At 42.5% G+C, this 6,000-nt stretch overlaps 1 long non-coding RNA gene across 3 annotated transcripts in view; it reads left to right on the top strand.

The window, feature by feature from the left end:
* Positions 1-1,040: 1,040 nt before the first annotated feature.
* Positions 1,041-6,000, top strand: part of LOC134485010 (uncharacterized) — a 15,074-nt gene continuing 10,114 nt past the window's right edge. The window contains exons 1-2 of one of the 3 annotated variants that reach the window (XR_010062913.1): positions 1,055-1,154; positions 3,073-3,195. This is a non-coding gene — a long non-coding RNA (uncharacterized LOC134485010). Of the gene's footprint in view, positions 3,196-6,000 lie in introns of all 3 variants that reach the window. The other 2 variants (XR_010062914.1, XR_010062912.1) reach the window with 2 other exon arrangements.

Here is a 6,000-nt window from a genome sequence, read left to right as displayed (position 1 = left end):
ATAGAAATCTGTGCATCAGGGAAATAATCACAATTTTAAATAAAACGGAAGCATTTGAAACCCAAAAATTCTTTTTAATAAGAGCTGTACGATCAATTGTTGAAATACAACCATTAGTATTTTTTACGTTTATGAGTTTCCTATTTGAAAGCGTATCTTTTTTTTTTCCTCTGTAAGAGAATAGAGTGTTCCAGAGAGCTGATGAAGGATTTGCACACTTGTCTTGCCCAGGAAGTGCATTCACCTTGTGTCTGCAGCACATGGGCAGCCTTTCATAGCATAAAAATACCTCCCAAAGAAGAGCAGGTACCTGCTGTCCCTAGTGCATGGGAAGACAGATGCACTCAAGAACCTGCAAGCATCTGAAAACACTGCATGTGTGTTTGTGAGACCTGTAGTGAAGTAGACTTGGCCATCCCTGGACAGTGAGGTCAGATGTGAATAAGTGTTGCAAGATCACATTGAATAGCATACACTACTGTTGGGAAATGTTTTCCTAAGGCCTGGACTCCACAAACTACGCACAGATAAGCCATTGCCTTAAAGGTCTTCTGGCCATTCACGTTTCAAATGTAAGTGGCCACTCAGTACTGATGGAAGGAAGGTATGTTTTATTATCATGGCACAAGATACACTGATTCGTTCCAGCTGGCTGAAGGGTCAGTGGGATGTTGTGTCCCCTCACCCTCATGACTACTGTGCTTTAGCACGGGGAGCAGGACAGTGTCCAAATCTCAGGGTTTGGGTGAAATGTAAGGATGGAGTTGGGAAGTTGCTGGTCAAAGGATGTAAAGTTCAGATGAACAGGGAATGACTTTGAGTACTGTTACCTGTAGCCTATGACACTCAGCAGTGTCCTACAAATAATGCAAAGGAACTTTAAGAAAGGGGAAGCATGTTTGAGGGTTTAAAAAGCTGAGATGGGTATTCAATGCCACAGTAAATTGATTTGTATTTTACAAGCACTGTAAATGCGAAGGATCCTGAAAGGTAGAGTGGAAAACTCCAGTGTATGGGCATAGAGCTCATGCGCGCGCATGAGTGGCCAATGAACGATACCCGCCCCTCCTCTCTCGGACTTAGCCACGCCCTTCATTAGTTCCTGAGGGGATTTTTCAGAACAGAGGTTATGGCAGTTTCACTATCCAATTCCAGTGAGTATGAGGGGAGCCCATGGAGTTTGAAATGACTCCTTTCTTCTCTCAGGGATGTGAGAAAAAATAAGAGAATTTGGGTTGGCTTAGTAGCACTATTTTGTGAGTCTTAGCTTGAGTTCCCTCGGGATGGAGACCAACTGCTTCTTTCCGAATCTTAGGGAAGTTGACCCGTTTTCTCCCAACTGTCCTTATGGCTCCTTCCTCCATCTCCTGCTTGGGGCCTCTGTGGACTCTCATTTGCTGCATCAGCACATGAAGGTTCCCTGACTTGGCACCTCCTTATGCTGAACATCAGCAGACTCCATACTGAGTAGGATTTGGGAGTACAGCTGTTAATACCAATAATTATGTAACCCTACTCGATGCCCTCTTAGAGCACGCCGCAGAAAAATAGATTGAAAAAGTGAACAAAAATATAAACATCATGTGTGGTAATGGCTTCCAAGCAAAGAATCTGAACCTTACAGCAGCCCCACCTAAGATTTATGAACAGGAAACCGGGAAGGGGAATGACATTTGAAGTGTAAGTAAAGAAATGTATCTAATAAAAAATTAAAAAAACAAAAAAAGACAAACAAAGAGGTCTATGCTGTGAATATAATCAGAAAGATGATCTTATCTGCCTCTTTTGTGTGTGTGTGTGTGTGTGTGTGTGTGTGTGTGTGTGTGTGTGTGTGTTTTACCTTGACTTCCGTAGTCAATGGAGTTCAGATAACTGTAGGAATGCATTTTATGGTTTAGAGGCACTGATAGGATCATTCCTTTACTTATGCTCCCCCTACTAGTTTTCTCACACATATCTCATCAAGATTTAAGCTGTTATGCATCCATAAAACTTAATGCTTACTGAATCATTTTAACTTTCCTATTCTTTTCATCTTCATTAATATTCCTGGTACCTAAATAATACAATCCTGTCAAAGGTGTTTCAAATTTAGCTGGTAGACTGATACGCCTCTTAAAACACATGACTTAGGAAACAAGCTAACCTACATTATGGCTGATTGGTGCATTGCAAAACAGATTAATTCTAAATTAAATATATTAGACTATTTAAAATAGTCCTGCTTTAATATTTGTAATCATATCAAACTTTAAATATGGGATTATAAAGCCTGTGATTTGACTGTACTATACTGCATTCTCCATATAGATTTTTACATGAATTACTGAAAATTTCTTGGCAAAAACTTATTATGTGAGCACCTTTATAACTAATACCACTGGGGCTTTTCCATTTAATGGTTATGTGAACCGTATGTTTAAATACAGGTAAAAGGAGATTTACACTTAGCAGCCAACTAAGTAACCTGGATGTAGTCACTTATATTCACTGAGTAGTTGCTTGTAGAAGGGAGCGCAAACTGCAGATCAGGTATTTCAAGGAGCTCTCTTGGTATAAACTTAGCCCTAGCTAATTTGGCCATAGGGAATTCATGGTCCTTCTGATACTTGATCAGTCCAAGCCAAACTTCCTACACAAAAGTTCAGGATGCAGTTCCTCCTGTCTCTATGTCTTTTTTTTTTTATTAACTTAAGTATTTCTTATTTACATTTCGATTGTTATTCCCTCTACAGGTTTCTGAGCCAACATCCCCCTAACCCCTCCCACTCCCCTTCTCTATGGGTGTTCCCCTCCCCATCCTCCACCATTACCACCCTCCCCCCAACAATCACATTCACTGGGGGGTTCAGTCTTGGCAGGACCAAGGGCTTCCCTTTCCACTGGTGCTCTTACTAGGCTATTCATTGCTACCTATGAGGTTGGAGCCCAGGGTCAGTCCATGTATAGTCTTTGGGAAGTGGCTTAGTCCCTGGAAGCTCTGGTTGCTTGGCATTGTTGTTCACATGGGGTCTCGAGCCCCTCGAGCTCTTTTAGTCCTTTCTCTGATCTTATCTGCCTCTTAAAATTCAGTTTTTAGCAGGTGTGCTTCCTGACCAAAGAAGTCAGATGAGTGCATGAGCAGCCCCTTCGAGGACAAGGCTTGGATTCCCAGGAGCAGACAAGGAACTCTGTGGGCATACTCCAAGGAATCTGGTGAGAACCACAGCCAGCATTTTGGATCTTTGCAAATTTGCCTAACCTCTATTCTGGCAACTAGTGCTACATTCCTTAGGGAGAGCACAGCTCTGCCTGCTTCAAGCTCAAGCTTAGCTATCGGGAAGCTTCCCCCTGGGACTGGACCTTGGCACCTAACTCAGGACCACTTTACCTCACCTTGAGAGATAGACTTCCATCCACCCCAAGATAGACAAGACTTCCATCCACCCCACGACAGAGCTGGGGTTAGAGCAGCGACTTTCAGGCTCTGGAGCACACCAAGAATGCACACTCCAGTGTTTGTGGGCTGCAGGCAGAACTGAGCAGAGGTTTCTGTTGGCTTCCGTTTGGAGGACTGGGGTCCAAGAGTTGGCTCCAGTTCTCCTCCGTTTGTAGGTAGCTGGTTCCTCTTGGTGCCCTGTGGTCTCTCTCTGCCTCTTCAAGTGTCTGTGACTTTAGGGTCCCTTTTATAAGGACACCAATGTCATTACAAGAGAGACCACCTTTCAGGTTTCCTTGAATGGATCACGTGGAAGGCATTGTCTTTAAGTGTCACCTACTAAGTGCCAGGGACTTCATCCTTCACCATATTAATTGCTTTACAACTTGTCCAAGTGAAGGTAGTGAAGAGAGACTCATAGGGTCAGAGCATACCTGACAGAACTATCTCACCATGCCCCATTCTAATTGGACCAGACTTTGTAAATGTGTCCCAGGTCTTTCTGGCACTGCTGTCCATCATTGTTCTCACAGTATAGCTCTGTCATTAACGGGGGGAAACTGAACAAAAGGCATCTCCTCAGAAAGGAAGAACAAGGCAGTCGACTTTTAGATGGAATCCTGTTATAAATGGCAGAGACCCTAAGGAATCTGCTAAAGTTGAGCACTCAACAGTGAGTTATACAAGACCAATGAATATAAGCTCTGTCAGCAGAAATAAAGCATTTCTATATCCTAGCAGTAAACAAAACAAAATAGGGGAAAATTTCTATGTTGTACACCAACTTTTATAAAAATCAAAAATATTTTGTAAATAATTTGGCCAAACACACACTAAACTTTTAACTATAGCTTCTATTTTTGTTTGAAATCTAGGAAGTAAGTAAATTTCATCAAAATATTGCAGAATAATTCATAATCAACTGAATACATTTAGAAATCAACAGTATAGAACTCATAGGTTTTCATTACTCAGTATATAACTCACAGGTTTTCAAACTCATACCGTGGGTTTTCTTTACCAATCAGAGTTTAGAAGTGCAGATAATGCTGTCTCCAGGTAGTCACATATACTCTGTGAGAAGATTCAGAGAGTTAATTCTCTAACAGGAGGGTCCACATCCCAATCTGGAGACAGAATTCCCTTCAAGAGGGTCTAAATCACCTGCAGGTATGAGTAGCCCCCTCAGAGGAAGGACTGAATCTCCTGCAGGCGAGAATGACAAAAATGAGAGGATCCAGAGGAGGAGGGACTTATTTTCTTCTCTGATGAGACTGGAGCACCAGCAGGAATTTGACTCTGTAGTCTGAGAGATTATTTTCAGCATGATGTTCTGAGTTCCCTGAATCCACAGCTGGAGCACCGAGCCACCATCAGGAACACTGCACCTGGACCAGTTGTCTAAGGGAATTAAATACGAATTTCACTTCTTTGGCTTACAAAATCCCACCATGCTCTAGCTTCCTTCCAACATCCACCTTTCATTGCCCACCATCTCAGCTTCTCCCACAGAGCCTGGCTGCAGGTTAAAGAAAAAAAGGTAGTTGAATTGGAAACAGAAAATGCTGTTCTGTCCCTGAGACTGGCATAGGTAATCTCTGTCCTGTAGACTGATTGACTGATGAGACACATGTGAGTGTTTGCTTTGCATAGTCTACTGCAGTTGCAAAAGATTAAAAGAACGGTATCTTTCCTTTGATGGTTGGTCCGCTCCAGTGTGGTGCACATTTGGTGAGTCATCCATTAGTGGAACAGAGATTAATCCTAAATTTTTCATCCTCGTGATCAGACGTATTTAAGGAATAATCCATTAATGATACATCCATCAGTTGGGTCTGGACAACTTTGTTGTACATTTTATGCATGATAAATTCATCCATATTAATTTTAATTAATCTATAGATATAGTAGTCACCTCCTACACCCAAAGACTTGGTCTAAATACGTGCAAACTCAGGTGATGAGATATGGTTTCTCAGACACCCCCACAGCATGCCACACTGCAGGGTGGATGCTGCACAGTTCAGATGCAGACGTTTCCTGTTTGGCTGAGTGTTCAGTGTACCCTTCACCTTCTGACAGGCTCTTCTGACACTCTTCTTACACAACCTCCACTGACACTCCCGTTGTTTATTTTCCTTGGATTTTTGTTTTTAAGTGTAGTGCTCTTTTTTCAGGGTCCCAATTCTTGAAGGCATTGTATCCCCTGCATATAAACAGTCTGCCTTGTCTTAAATTGGTACCTGTGTGTGTGTGTGTGTGTGTGTGTGTGTGTGTGTGTGTGTGTGTGTGTGTGTGTACAGCCACATATTTCATGATCCTACCCATAGCTGACCCACTCAGAACACATGCAGGAGGTGGGAACATGAAATAAAAATAAAGGAGTAAAATGCTAGGTGCAAGGGAGATAGGAGCAGAGCATCATGAGGAAGAGTCCAGAGTCCAGGGAGGCAGGGTGTGAAAGTACAGCAGCATCTTAAAGGGGCTGCCAGTTCTTAGGGTGTGGGGATCAGGTGTGTTAGGAGCACAGGAAGAAGTTGAATGTGATGAGCTTTCAAGTTTAACTACTGTCTGATCTCTGC

This window comes from Rattus norvegicus, chromosome 1 (genome assembly GCF_036323735.1).
Source record: "Rattus norvegicus strain BN/NHsdMcwi chromosome 1, GRCr8, whole genome shotgun sequence".
NCBI classification, from domain to species: Eukaryota; Metazoa; Chordata; class Mammalia; order Rodentia; family Muridae; genus Rattus; species Rattus norvegicus.
The sequence above is the reverse complement of the archived record's forward strand: the minus strand, read 5'-3'. Positions and strand labels throughout refer to the sequence as shown.